At 41.3% G+C, this 15,906-nt stretch overlaps 1 protein-coding gene across 6 annotated transcripts in view; it reads right to left on the bottom strand.

The window, feature by feature from the left end:
- The window catches only part of LOC118811456 (protocadherin alpha-C2-like), a 170,798-nt gene that overhangs the window by 35,209 nt on the left and 119,683 nt on the right, over window positions 1-15,906 (bottom strand). The gene's annotated exons all lie outside the window — the stretch shown is intronic.

The raw sequence follows: 15,906 nt of genomic DNA, 5'->3' as shown, positions 1-15,906 counted from the left end.
GAATAAATGTCTCTGTTCATATATTATACATATCTTTGAAATATTAACACACCTCATTACTGCACTCTAATCGGCTCCTTTAAAAAGACATTCATCAGAATGCATAAATGACTGTTATGCCATGTAGAGTTTCACAAGACTGAATGGGTTATGAAAGGTTATGGGTTATTTTTTGCTTGTTCATTTGTGTGTATGAGGGGTTGCATCTGTGTATCCTCTGGGTCCTGCGTTACTGAAATGGAGGTCACTGTTTCTATGAGATGGTTTAAGTCAGTGCAGTGTGTATATATGTGTGTAGTGTGTGTGTGTGTGGTGTGTGAGTCAGTTTAGTGTCTGTCTATCAGACTTCTAACTGACTGAGGCTTCCTATCGCTATCACTCTGCTCTTGGCCATGAGAGATGACCTCACCACATTTATCATTCATATCTAGCCACAGTGGGGGATGACATCATCATGAAACCACAACAATGCCAGTCTGGAATATTAGGTTTGCAGTACAAAGAGCACTACTCTAAATATCAAAGGTGAATAAAGGAAAACTTAAACACAATAACAGTAAAATAAATAAGAAATACAGATGTGAACATACTACTACTACTACTACTACTACTACTAATAATAATAATAATAATAATATTAATAATTTTTTTTTTTTCTTGGTTTATGCCAGTATATTCACACCTGTGTTTCAAGATTCAAAGAGTAATTAAACAGAAGTATTCCCTATTATCATGTTGTTTTGTCAAGGAGGCTGAATGCAGCCAACTATAACACAGTTAAAGTCAGCCCTCTGTGGGTGCAAAGTGGTACTACAGCGAGGAGCGGGGGGCGGGAGGGAGGGAGTGAGAGGGAGAGGGAGAGGGAGAGGGAGAGGGAGAGAGCAAGAGAGAGCATTTTGTTCTTGGATGCTTGCTAAACATGGATCTTATTCTGTATTTTTGTGAATATAAAGCATTAGCATTATTAACATATTGGATAGGAGATCCTGCATACTTAAAAAATATGTTTTTTCAAGGGTTCTTTAGTAAAGAAAATGGTTCTATACAGAATCAATGGTTCTTTGCATCATTAAAAAGGTGCTTCAGATTGATGGAGAACATGCTGCAGATGGTTCTATATAGAACATTTTGAAAAGGGTTCTATATAGCACCAAAAAGCGTTCTTCTATTGTTACAGGGCTGACATCATAACAATAGAAGAACCCTTTTTGATGCTGTATAAAACCATCTAAAGCACATTCTTCATCAATCTGGAGAACGCTTTAATAATGCCAAGAACCCTTTAATCATGCAATAGTTTGAGTGTTCATGGTTTTATATAGAATCATTTTCTTTACTAAAAAACCTTTGAAGGACCATCTCTAAAAAGTGTAGACAAGACAAAGGAGTTACACAAAGTCTTTGTTTATTATAAACGCAGTAAATTGTCTAAGCATTAGCATTATAAACACTTCGAATAGGAGATCCTAGATCCTGGAAGAAAAGGCCTCATCACTACCAAGAGTTACACTGCCACTCAGAAAAAAAGGTCTTTCTATATCTTAAAAATAATACTGGAGTTTAAACATAAAAGCTAACTCTTATGTGGCCATTCATGACTTTTGATTTACATGGATATAAATATGAGATTGAACACCATTAGTCATCCATCAGTACAGAGAATGCACAAATGAAACAAGACAAAAGATTGTTGACCAGGCACAGCTGAAAATACCAGACTAAGATGTTTCAAGTTTCACTGTAACTCCACTAAATACCACGAGGTTTCAGCCCAAAATTTGGAAGCCTCTGGTTCATGGCTAAAGCTTCTAACATAACAACAAGCATACTACCAAAGTTTACTGACCACAAAATCAAGCTTTTCTAGTGGCCATGCCATTCCCCTGAGGCAAATTTTCATTAAAACCTGTGGTGTAAGGTGAAGAGGAAAGGCCACAAGCAAGGACCAAAGAGTCTGAGAAAGAAAATCAAGCCTTATATTATAAATAGCATAAAAAGTTATATGACTTGAAGTATTACAAGGTTATAAACATGAGGATTTTTAGAATTTTCACCTGAAAAATGTATTAGAATAAAAAAAGTAAAAACTGCACAGCAGTGTAGATTTCTGAGACGTTACTAAACACATGGCACAATCTACCCAGTCCCAGCTGCGCACAGCACTCTCAGATCTGTAATCCCAGCGTGACTGTTATTTTAACTTCATTACATCTCTCAGTCAGAGCATAGGCCATGACTTGACAAAAAACAAAACCCTGTTCCATCTCTTGGGTCCTTATAAATCCTGTTGAATCAGCATAGGCTGGTCTTTAAATGCCAACCTCCAAATCAGGAGTCTAGGGAGATGGAATAAAGCTATCAGGCCGAGCAGGCAAGCCTGAGCCCCTGCAACACACGAGCCACAGAAACCCCCTCCCTGCATGCAAAAGAGAGTCTTTGATAAAAGCTCTGTAAAATTGTATTTGTGTGAGAAAGCGAGAAAACCAATATAACTGGCTGGTAGCAAAAGATAGCCTCTTATTCATTCTCTCTCTCTCTCTCTCTCTCTCTCTCTCCTTGATACGGTGAGAATATGATAATGTCTGTCATGTTTAATCAGTGACTAAATTCCCAGAAGCCCCTGTTCTTCCATTCAGCTCCCTCAGAGTAAATTAATTTGTTGAATTTGTTTTATCATCTGCCTGACACTAACACTTTCACCTCCATTCCTGCTTCTCCTCTTCTTTCTCTGTGTGTACCGCACCCATATATGCTTGTCTCCTCTTTTTTCTCTTCAGCTCACTATTTGTCATTTCATTCTTTCTGCCCCTAAGGTAAAAGAACAGTGTTTTAGATGTACATCTCTTCTACCTTTATATATATATATATATATATATATATATATATATATATATATATATATTTGTTGTGGAAGCAATGTACATGTTTGAATCAAGCAAATCTAATTCACTCTCTCTCTCTCTCTCTCTCTCTCTCTCTTTCTGTCTGAGTGGGTGTGGGCAGAATGCAGCACTGGCTGTCTGGAAAGAAACAGCACCAGGTTGTCATGGCAACCTCAAGGTGACAGAATGGGGAGCGACATAAGAGCATGGTGTTTCAGAGAGAGGGAGGAGATGTCGAGAGATAGGCGGGGTCAAACAAAGACCTCTGCGTAATACCTTTTTGTTGAATGAGCCAGGGAGAAAGAGAGAGAGACAGAGGGACAGAGCAGAAGAGAGAGATCAGACACACCCTTTTAGCTAAATTGAAACAATACAACATGAAAAAAGGAATAGTATTGATACATAAAAGAGTCACTTCATTTGCTGTGTCGGGAACACAAAGTGTATCTCTAGTCTCCATGTAGGCCCACACGCAATCATTGATTGGGTCACTAGACTGTGGGTCACACCCTGGTTCATGTTTTTAGAACATGACTGATCTCGAACCCATCTATTGAGCGCCTTTCTCTATCTGATTATCTCCTTCTCTCTGTTCTACTGAGTAGGGCACTCCACTGCTCTATGATATTACTGCTCAGTGCAAGGCACCCAGCTGGGCTTGCTTTCTCTGGCTAATGTGCTTATGAAATCAATAATTTAATGCACTCCACTGCAGCACAGTCTACTGAGCTAGAGAAGATCTTAGCAAACTCACACTGCTCATGTACACACCCAGTGCAACCCAGTGTCTATTTAATTGCAAGTATTAACACTGTAAGATGTGGACTGTAGCTTCCTCTTTGTTCCTCTAGGCTTTGTCTAGACTGCGGTAGATTAGAGAGATCACACACAGAAATATCTGTTTGCATCCTGAGTGACTCCTGCCCTATGGTTAGCATAGAAGGTGGGATTTAGGCGTGACTGACAGTGATGATGTCAGATCCGTGAGCTCAGCCTGCAGCCGGAGAACTCCTGCTGCTGCAGAACTGAATGGAAAATTACCGGCCCCTCCCCCACCTTCACGCTACCTCTCTCTCTTTATCTCTCTCTCTCTCTTTATCTCTCTCTCACTCTCTCTCTCTCTCTCTAATCTTTTCCACCATCTCACTTTTTCCTTCCCTGCCTTTCTACCTCTCTCTTTCTCTCTCTCTCTACCTCTCTCTCTTTTGCCTACCCTTTCTCTTTATCTCTCTCGCCTTTCTTCCCCTCCCCCATCCTCCTCTCTTTCCCCACCCAGACACATTGCAGCAGCAGCTTATGGTGCCAAAGCCTCAGCTGACACTAAAACAATACAAAGCCAACCTCCACACGACTCTACAAGGAGCTGTATATCTGCCAGGTCAATAAAATGAAACATAACCCAAAGAGGACTGCTGTTACAGTAGAAATCTAGTCGGCCCTGAGGCCTCCTAAACATTTTCCCCCCACTGTTCCTTTCATGGAGGATTTAGCAAAACACACAGTGACCTATAAAAACACACATGATTTAAATGGTGTCAAAGCCACCAAAGCTCAGTGCAGAAGCTCTGGATAAGGCAAAATGCAGCATACAGCAAAATATATTAGCAATACTCTGCTCCCAGTTTACATTTTTTACTTTGATATCACAGTCAATGAACTATATGAATAACTATTGAGGTATACACTGAAATGATGGACTGTTTTATATTCAGTGCACACACACATTCACTTCAGATTCATGCATTTGTTTTCTCTCACTAAGGCTCTGCCTCCATGTCTACATAAGGATGCACTTTGTGTAATTCAACAAAGCCTCAGGGAGCAACAAACACAGCAAGTGAAAAATAGGCTTCTGGTTCCGCTCCTACACTCTTAAAAATAAAGGTTCCTGACTCGTTCTTGGTTTTCCTTTCAGACTCCTAAAAGCTATTGCACTTTGCATCTTTTGATCACTTTACTATTTTAGTACTGTAGTACTGATTATCCATCTCTTTTATTCTTTGCTACATTTTTTATTTATTTGAACTTCATTTTAGGTTCTTTAAGATTATATTCTTTATTTATTTTTTTTTTCTTTCTTATCCAATGCACTTTGACTTTGTGTATGAAATGTGCTATGTATATATAAACCTCTCTTGCCTGTCTTGGTTGTACAGTTCTATGAAAAACATTTAAGTGGACTATATAAGAACTAAGAAATGAATAAGTAATATATAGTAAAATGTTTCTTCCCCTATTGGTTGAAGGAGTGCAATTGGGGTAACTTTTATGGCCAGCCAAATCAAAAGTCCTCATGTGCCAACGCTGGCCTGCAGGCCACACTTTAGGCAGCTTTGCTCTATGGCATCGCTCCAAAGACCTCTTTTTGCCACCATTATTGTTAGCAAAATAGCATCACAGACAACATACTAACCCACTGAATTACATTAACAACCATTAAGGCATGCACTGTAAAGATAGGCTCTTTTACATGTAGCAAAGTCATACCCACTTCTCTCACTCTGGCTCTGCCATGTCCCAGTAAAAAAACACTTTGTATAATCCAGCAAAGCCTCAGGGATCAACAAACAGAGCAAGTGAAAGAGCGGATTCTGCTTCTACTCATTCTGAAGAACTGACAGTAAACGTAGAGTAAGACTGCTGAGAAAAGCACAGCACCATGACAGAGAAAAGCAATATGCCTTTTCTGAAGTGTTTTATGATCAGCAACAGTGATAACAGTGAGCTGAAACAAGGGACTACACTCTTTTCTGTCACAGGATTCAGAGTCAATATTAAAGACAGCACAGATCTTTCTGCCACAGGGAAAGACATCTGCAGTTTATGAAAATCATATTGCAGGAAATTTTTCAAATATCATTTGGCTGAAATATGTTTACAGTGTGAAACCAGATTAAAGGTCCATCAGCAGAGAGGCCTGCTAATGGAGAGAGAGAGAGAGAGAGAGAGAGAGAGAGAGAGAGAGAGATTTACTCTCATTCACTTGATAAACATGCTTTGGTATGTTTTCTTTTCTTGACAGTATTAAGGTTACCATTTTGGCTACAGATGAGTAGAAAAGGCTTAATTTCTACAAAATTGCATTGCCCTCCCTGGAAGCATTACCACTGATTAGAGAGAGATGAAGTGACTTGACAGACATGAAATACCACTAAGGTGAACAAGAGAAAAGGAAGACAGTGACTCTTTCCAAAAGAGAGAATGTAAAATAGTAACTAAGCTGACTTGATCAAAACGCAGACATAAGATCAGCTCAACACTATAGCTTTTATACTCTTGTTATAACCAATATCATTTGACAGAGGTCTCATGAGGATTCGTGTGGTGAAAGTTGGGCATGGCCTCATGAACTGAAATGACACATACTGCTCTAGAACAGTCATGTGACTGACTCACATTGAGCACAACATGGTATATTAAGAGACAGAGTGGACATCTGAGAAGAGACACTGGATGAGCAAATAGACTTGAGTTTTTCCGGTAATGTTACATTCTAAATGCATGAATGCCGAAGCGAGTAATGAAATGAAAACCTAAAGAAATATATTCATACATGTACATTATGAACTAGAGTCCATTCATCTATTAAACTGTACAAAGCATGTCTCCTATATGCTTGCACAAAAATATCCTAAAGCATAGTAAAAGTTGCTTGAAAACCTTTCAGAAGGACATAAGATGACTGGACATAGAGAAAAAAAAATGCTTTTCAGGACCAAGGACAGGATCACTGGCCGAATGCAGCCAAGCAAACATGACAGAACTGAGGTGAAGTTTTTTGTACCAAGTCATTCTGAATAGCAGACAGAAGAGAAAATACAACAGATCTATGAACACAGATCTTACCTTCTCTGTATTAGGGAGAGTCTGTGTTCTGGTAAAAGTGTCTCCTCCATTAATACTGATCAGTTCCGCATCTGCAGGCGGAAATGGCGCAGGGAAAACCATTACATCACTCTTCAGAGTGTCGGAGCTAAAACACACGTCGTACTGTTGAGTGGATTTGGAGTAAGACCAGCTCCCATCAGGGTGTGTGGTGATCACTGGGGCACTGTACCTGCTGAAACTGCTGTCTGTCCTGCAGCATTTTACTGCTATTAAACTGATGAGGCTCAGTAAAAAGATGACTGAAACCGACACAATGGCGATCAGCAGATACAGATTTAGATCCGAGAAGCTCTCCTCCTTTATCGGAGCGTGTTTGAACTGAGTCTGGATGTCACCTGTGCTTTCGACCACCACGACATCAATAGACACAGTGGCTGACAGTGAGGGCTCTCCGCTATCAGAGACCACAATGACCAGCGGGTGGGTTTTCAGGTCATTGTCACTCATTCTCCTCTTAGTCCTGATCTCCCCGCTGCTGCTTCCGATCCGGAACAGGTTGTTTCCTTTGGGTTCAGAGATGTGATAAGAAAGCAGCGCGTTATAACCGGAATCGGCATCCACAGCCCTGATCTTGGCCACAAAGTAGCCCGCTTCAGCAGAATAGGGAATGTTCTCGGTGTTAACGGAGCCGTGCTCAGAATAGGGCGCGAGAATCCCGGGACTGTTGTCATTCTCATCCAGGATAAAAACGTTCACACTCACATTACTGCTCAGTGGAGGAGCTCCAGAGTCTGTGGCCTGAACTTTAAACTGAAACGTTTTCATCTCTTCATAGTTAAAAGACTGCAAGGTGACTATCTCACCATTATCAGCATTTATACTAACTACAGAAAACACCTGAGATGTCTTTTGGGGTGAATCTAACAATTCATAAGTGATTTTGGAATTATCTCCTAAGTCTGGATCTGTAGCTGAGAGGGTGTGAATAATTTGCCCTTTTAGGCCGTTCTCTTTCACGTACACATTGACCACGTGACTTGGAAAGCGCGGCGCATTGTCATTAACATCTGATACTTGAACTGTAAAAACTCGAGTACTAGACAGGGGTGGGGTTCCTTCATCTGTCGCTATAATGGTCACATTATACTGGGCTTCATGCTCTCTGTCTAATGGCCCGTCCACCACAATTGAATAATACGTCTTATAAGAAATCTCTAGTTTAAAGGGAACCTCGCCGACTAGTTTACCATGAGCGACGCCATTCTTCCCGGAATCTTTATCAGATATCGTAATTAAAGCGACAGTGGTGCCCTTTTTGGCATCTTCCATTACTGCATTTATCTGAGACGTCAGTGATATTTCAGGAGCGTTATCGTTTACATCTATAACTTCAATTAAGACTTTGCAGTGCGCGGAGCGAGGATTCAATCCTTTGTCTTTGGCCTGCGCGTGAATTTCATAAGCATTTTGTGTCTCGAAGTCAACTGCACCTTGTACAGTAATCTCCCCAGACTCAGCATCAATGCTGAATATGCCACTATATTTTTCATCGCTATCCAAAGAATACACTATTTGACTATTTACACCATCGTCCGCATCAGTCGCATTCAGTTTAATTACCAATGCTCCAATAGCTGTATTCTCAATAACACGCACCTTATAAAGAGGTTTGCTAAATACTGGGGCGTTATCGTTAGCATCTTGTACATTCACCACTATCTGCAGTGTACCAGATCTGGGTGGCTTTCCTCCGTCAACAGCCGTCAGTATGAGATGGATAACAGACTGTTTCTCTCGATCCAAAGCTTTTTGTAGCACTAATTCTGCAGAAACACTCTGCTCTCTACCGCTTTGTACATCCAGAGAGAAATGTTCATTCGGACTGAGCTTATAGCTTCTTACCGAGTTGCTGCCCACATCAGGGTCCGAAGCTCTCGGCAACTGAAATCTGTCACCAACGGAAGCAAGCTCCGAGATGTTAAAATGCTTAGATTTAACGCGAAACAAAGGCGCGTTGTCATTTACATCCAGTATGTTTACCTCAATTCGAAACAAATTCAGCGGATTATTAGCAATAGCTTCTAAATTCACTGAGCACTGAGAAGAGGCAGGGCAAAGCGCTTCTCTGTCGAGTCTCTGGTTGACGAACAATACCCCTGTTTTCAAATTAACCTCAAAATACTTTTTCCCAGAAGCAGAGACGATATGAAACATGCGTGATTCCAATTCCTGCACGTTTAGGTTCAGATCCTTGGCGATATTTCCAACAAAGGTCCCCGTATTTACCTCCTCTGATACAGAATAGGCGACCTGAGCCACAGCTGTGTCCGCAACGCTCAGAAAAATCACACAAATGGCGATCAGTGCACATTCTGTCCGATTTCCCATCGCGTCCAAAGATTGGAAACAGTGAGCGATCCAACAACCAGGAACAAAGCATGAGATTGCTGAAAAACAAAAGTGCTATATCCGAGTCCATGTGAACGACTTCCCTCGCTCGCTATATTTCCAGCAGGACTGACCAGAACAAAGCGCGTGAGCAGCATGTTTCCACTAAAGACGAGGAGGAGCCTAAACGAACGCGCACAAACGTCACAGTGGGGCTTCTACAGTGACACCAAGAGGTTTTGAGAGTGAAGTCACAAAAGGTTTGAAAGTTGCATGGATTTACATCAATAAAGATAAAGTAAACAGCACAAACATCACTCACGTATAAAGTAAATATTAAAAAAAAACTTCGGAAGTTTTCAGCATATATTTGAACGTACATAAAATTCTTCAGTTAAACATTATTATTATTATTATTATTATTATTATTGTTGTTGTTGTTGTTGTTGTTGTTTTTGTTGTTGTTATTATTATTAAGACTTAGAAAAATAATAGAACTACAGACTTATCCAGTGCAGTATTAGACCTACAAGAAAAAGGATGCCTTGCATTTACATGGGGTAAAAATGTGCAAAATTTGCCCAATTGAAAAGATATAAAACAAATAATAATACATCAATATAAATGTGCTGATTATATCTTTACAATTAAATCAACCAAAATCAATGCACCGTCTGTTTAAGGCGTTACTAAATTTTACCTTCTCTTTATTAGGGAGTGTTCGTACTCTGGGAAAAGTATGTCCTCCATTAAAAAAGAAAGCGATTTGCATCACATGTTCACCCAATAACTACGTAACAATTCTTTTACGTCAACACGCATGACACATAAATAAATGCGGAGTCTGGGCATTTCAGCACCACGGACAGCACCGACCACAGCACCATAGCTTAAAGACAGCACATAACTTTTTTCTACATGTTAAAATTATTGCATTACCAGGATATCCTTATAATCAATAAAATTAATTTATCCTCACCTTCTCTTTATTAGGGAGAGTCTGTGTTCTGGTAAAAGTGTCTCCTCCATTAATACTGATCAGTTCCGCATCTGCAGGCGGAAATGGCGCAGGGAAAACCACTACGTCACTCTTCAGAGTGTCGGAGCTAAAACACACGTCGTACTGCTGAGTGGATTTGGAGTACGACCAGCTCCCATCAGGGTGAGTGGTGATCACTGGGGCGCTGTACCTGCTGAAACTGCCGTCTGTCCTGCAGCATTTTACTGCTATTAAACTGATGAGGCTCAGTAAAAAGATGACTGAAACCGACACAATGGCGATCAGCAGATACAGGTTTAGATCCGAGAAGCTCTCCTCCTTTATCGGAGCGTGTTTGAACTGAGTCTGGATGTCACCTGTGCTTTCGACCACCACGACATCAATAGATACAGTGGCTGACAGTGAGGGCTCTCCGCTATCAGAGACCACAATGACCAGCGGGTGGGTTTTCAGGTCATTGTCACTCATTCTTCTCTTAGTCCTGATCTCCCCGCTGCTGCTTCCGATCCGGAACAGGTTGTTTCCTTTGGGTTCAGAGATGTGATAAGAAAGCAGCGCGTTATAACCGGAATCCGCGTCTACAGCCCTGATCTTGGCCACAAAGTAGCCCGCTTCAGCAGAATAGGGAATGTTCTCGGTGTTAACGGAGCCGTGCTCAGAATAGGGCGCGAGAATCCCGGGACTGTTGTCATTCTCATCCAGGATAAAAACGTTCACACTCACGTTACTGCTCAGTGGAGGAGCTCCAGAGTCTGTGGCCTGAACTTTAAACTGAAACGTTTTCATCTCTTCATAGTTAAAAGACTGTAAACTGTGAATATCTCCACTGTCAGAGTTTATGTTCACCAGAGATGATATTGAGGTGCTTTTAGAGCTTTCTAGTAATGAATATGTTACTCTGGAATTATCACCTACATCAGGATCAAAAGCAGATACGGTATGAATTACAGCTCCTATCTGACTGTTTTCTTTCACATAAACATTAATGACGGGCTCTGGAAAGCGCGGCGGGTTGTCATTCACATCAGAAACGTGTACAGTAATTACAGTGGAACTAGAGAGAGGTGGGGTCCCCTCATCTGTCGCTATAATAGTAATGTCATATTTAGCTGCGCTCTCTCTGTCTAGAGGTCCGTTTACAGCTAATGTATAGTAATTTTTATATGACTTCTGTATCTTAAATGGTACAGATCCTAAAATGTTCAGTGATACTTGGCCATTTTTACCAGCATCATTATCGATCACCGTTATCATTCCAACCATTGTGTCTGCCGGCGTATCCTCCTTAATGGGGTTAACTAAAGACGTCACAGATATTTCAGGGATGTTATCGTTAATATCAATGATTTCTACTAAAACTTTACACAGAGCAGCTCTTGGATTGTGTCCTTTGTCTTTCGCCTGCACTCGAAGTTCAACAGCACTTTTCCTTTCATAATCTAAATCACCTTTTACTACAATTTCGCCGTTTTCAGGGTTTATTGAGAACGCATTGACATTTTCATTATTGTCGTGGTTAACAAAGGCATACACGATTTCACCATTTACTCCGTCATCCAAATCAGTCGCATGCACGGTAATCACGGGAGTGCCGGATGGCGCGTTCTCGTTAACTCGAACTTTATACAATGACTTGCTGAAAACCGGGATGTTATCATTGACATCCAGCACATTTATAACTATAGTCATCGTTCCAGATCTGGGAGGTTTCCCACCGTCCACAGCGGTCAGTATGAGCTGCATTAAAGGCTGTTTCTCTCGGTCTAAAGCTTTCTGGAGTACTAATTCAGCTGATACGCTCTCTTCCCCGCTCTGTACATCCAGAGAGAAATGTTCATTCGGGCTCAGTTTGTAGCTCTTTACCGAGTTGCTGCCCACATCAGCGTCATATGCACTGGGCAGCGCGAATCTCTCTCCTGGAAAAGCAGACTCGGATATATTTAACGTCGGTTTCTGTGTGCTCGAAACACTGGCGAATTATCATTAATGTCTAACACATTCACTTCAAATCGATAGATATTTAGCGGTGAATTAACGACAGCTTCTAATGCTAAAGAACATTTCGTGCTGTGTTCACAAAGCTCTTCTCTGTCAAGTCTCTCTTTAACATGGAGAATGCCAGTCTTCAAATTAACATCGAAATACCTCCTATACGCCTCTGTGACGATCTGGAATCCTCTCGCTTCAAGGTCCTGAACATTTAGGTTAAAATCCTTTGCTAAATTTCCGACCGGAGTGCCCCGCGTTTGCCTCCTCCGATATGGAAAAACAGTCTGCCCAGACACGGTTCTCCATAAATGAAGCAGTAAAAAACAATACATCCACGACTGAAATCTCTGCCCCGTCGATGATTCCATTTTATCTCGATACCAGAGTTCTGTAGAAAATGTAAAAATCCATTCGCATAGTTGTGAAAATCTCTCTGAGCCACGTTTAAACAGCGTCCGAGCACAATGGCGTATTCCAAACAAAGCCCTCTGCTCAGCAGACACATCGCGGTGCCGCGAAAAGGGAGGAGCATAGCCAAGTCACGCAATAACTGAGAGTGGAACGTTGGTGACATCATGTGGACAAATACAAGCAGTAACGTTAGACAAAACGTGAAAAGTGTATCTGATTCAATTCATGAAAATGAGATTTTCCCTTACAAGCCATACATATATAACCTAAATATGAAAAAGAGGAAACTGTCCACGACAGTGTCATATTCAATAACATACCAAGATAAAATAGAACATTATTTTCATGATTGCAAACAATCTAATCACAAAACTGGACTTAAGAAATACCTATAAAGCAACACATTTAACAGCAGTGAACGTGTTTAACTGCTGGAAAAACCGCTAAGATTTCAGCACTACGGAGAGAGACACGTGTAATGAAAAAAGATACTGAACATCTCGTGATACTCAGAAACATCAACCAAAATCAACCACTACAAAATGTTGTCATCACGAACAGATAGATAGATAGATAGATAGATAGATAGATAGATAGATAGATAGATAGATAGATAACAGGGAACTGGAATATTGACAACAGGAACCCCCTCAAAATCCTTACCTTCTCTGTATTAGGGAGAGTCTGTGTTCTGGTAAAAGTGTCTCCTCCATTAATACTGATCAGTTCCGCATCTGCAGGCGGAAATGGCGCAGGGAAAACCACTACGTCACTCTTCAGAGTGTCGGAGCTAAAACACACGTCGTACTGCTGAGTGGATTTGGAGTAAGACCAGCTCCCATCAGGGTGCGTGGTGATCACCGGGGCGCTGTACCTGCTGAAACTGCCGTCTGTCCTGCAGCATTTTACTGCTATTAAACTGATGAGGCTCAGTAAAAAGATGACTGAAACCGACACAATGGCGATCAGCAGATACAGGTTTAGATCCGAGAAGCTCTCCTCCTTTATCGGAGCGTGTTTGAACTGAGTCTGGATGTCACCTGTGCTTTCGACCACCACGACATCAATAGACACAGTGGCTGACAGTGAGGGCTCCCCGCTATCAGAGACCACAATGACCAGCGGGTGGGTTTTCAGGTCATTGTCACTCATTCTCCTCTTAGTCCTGATCTCCCCGCTGCTGCTTCCGATCCGGAACAGGTTGTTTCCTTTGGGTTCAGAGATGTGATAAGAAAGCAGCGCGTTATAACCGGAATCCGCGTCTACAGCCCTGATCTTGGCCACAAAGTAGCCCGCTTCAGCAGAATAGGGAATGTTCTCGGTGTTAACGGAGCCGTGCTCAGAATAGGGCGCGAGAATCCCAGGACTGTTGTCATTCTCATCCAGAATAAAAACGTTCACACTCACGTTACTGCTCAGTGGAGGAGCTCCAGAGTCTGTGGCCTGAACTTTAAACTGAAACGTTTTCATCTCTTCATAGTTAAAAGACTGTAAACTGTTAATATCTCCACTGTCAGAGTTTATGTTCACCAGGGATGTTACTGAAGATGTTACTGAATATGTTATTCTGGCATTATCACCTACATCAGGATCAAAAGCAGATACTCTATAAATTACAGCTCCTATCTGACTGTTTTCTTTCACATAAACATTAATGACGGGCTCTGGAAAGCGGGGCGGGTTGTCATTCACATCAGAAACGTGTACAGTAATTACAATGGAACTGGAGAGAGGTGGGGTCCCTTCATCAGTAGCTATAACCGTTACATTGTACTGAGACGTGCTTTCTCTGTCGAGAGGTCCATTTACAACCAAAGTGTAATAATTCTTATACGTATTTTGTATCTTAAACGGATCAGATCCGATCATTTTCAAGTTTACTTGACCGTTTTTACCAGAGTCATTATCTATCACTGTTATCATTCCAACAGTTGTGTCTACCTGAGCATCCTCTCTAACCTTGTTCACTAACGACGTAACAGATATTTCTGGTACATTGTCATTAACATCAATTATGTCGACCAAGACTTTACAATGCGAAGCTCTTGGCTTCTGTCCTTTGTCTTTAGCCTGAACCCGAATTTCAACAGCGCTCTTCCTCTCATAATCAATTTCACCTTCTATTGTGATTTCTCCCGTTTCTGAATTGATCGAAAATACATTGATGTCCTGATCATTGTCGTGATTATAAAAACCATAAATAATCTCACCGTTAGGACCCTCATCCGAATCACTGGCGTGAACTTTAACAATAGTTGTGCCAGGCGGTGCGTTTTCCTGCACACGCGCTTTATACAGCGACTTACTAAAAACAGGAATGTTATCATTAACATCTTCCACATTTACAGTAATCTGCAGTGTACCAGATCTTGGAGGTCTACCTCCGTCTTCAGCAGTCAGTGTGAGATGAATCATGGGCTGTTTTTCTCGATCTAAAGCTTTTTGCAGCACCAACTCAGCAGATACACTCTGCTCTCCTCCGCTCTGTACATCCAGAGAGAAGTGTTCATTCGGGCTCAGCTTGTAGCTTTTTACCGAATTACTGCCCACATCCGCGTCAAACGCACTCGGTAATGGAAATCTCTCTCCTGGAAAAGCTGATTCAACAACATTTAACTCCGTTACTGCTGCCCGAAATGTCGGTGAATTGTCGTTAATATCTAATACGTTCAGTTCAAATCGGTAAATGTTCAGTGGCGAATTAGCAACAGCCTCTATCGCTATGGAACATTTCTTTCTCTGTGCGCATAGCTCTTCTCTGTCTATTCTGTCCTTAACAGAAAGAACACCAGTCTTCAAATTCAATTCGAAATACCTCTTATTTTCTGCAGACACGATCTGAAGCCCTCGGCGCTCAATGTCTTGCAAATTAATGTTTAAATCCTTTGCCAAATTTCCGATTGCGGTGCCTGGTTTCGCTTCCTCTGACAAAGAATACACGATCTGCCCATCTGCGATACTCCAACAATGAAGAAGAAGAGACAAACATATCCACGGTCGAAGTCTTTGTCCCACAGTGGAAGCCATTTTATCCCAACGCCGCAGTTCGAAGAAAATCCATCCATAGAGCTCAAAGCAACCATTTAAACGGACCACTCTTACACAGCATTTGTACACAATACCACGAACAAAGCCCAGTGCCAGACTGGCCACCACCCCTTCCATTAAAAAAGGAGGAGCATCGCGAAGTCACAAAATAAGCTATTCAGAGCAGGAAGCTAGTGACACCGTGTGGAGAACTACAAACAATACAGCTCAAAGACACAGAGGAAAATGTTTTCAAACTCAGTAACAAGAAAGAAACACGCAAAGAAAGAAAGATATATGTATACGCGCTGCTTTACACTAAAATATTACATTCATAATAAAAAAAAACAGTATGGTTATATTTGCCTTATTGATGTAATC

This window comes from Colossoma macropomum, unplaced genomic scaffold (genome assembly GCF_904425465.1).
Source record: "Colossoma macropomum unplaced genomic scaffold, Colossoma_macropomum, whole genome shotgun sequence".
Lineage (NCBI taxonomy): Eukaryota > Metazoa > Chordata > Actinopteri > Characiformes > Serrasalmidae > Colossoma > Colossoma macropomum.
Note: the sequence above shows the minus strand (reverse complement) of the source record. Positions and strands in the feature narration are given on the sequence as shown.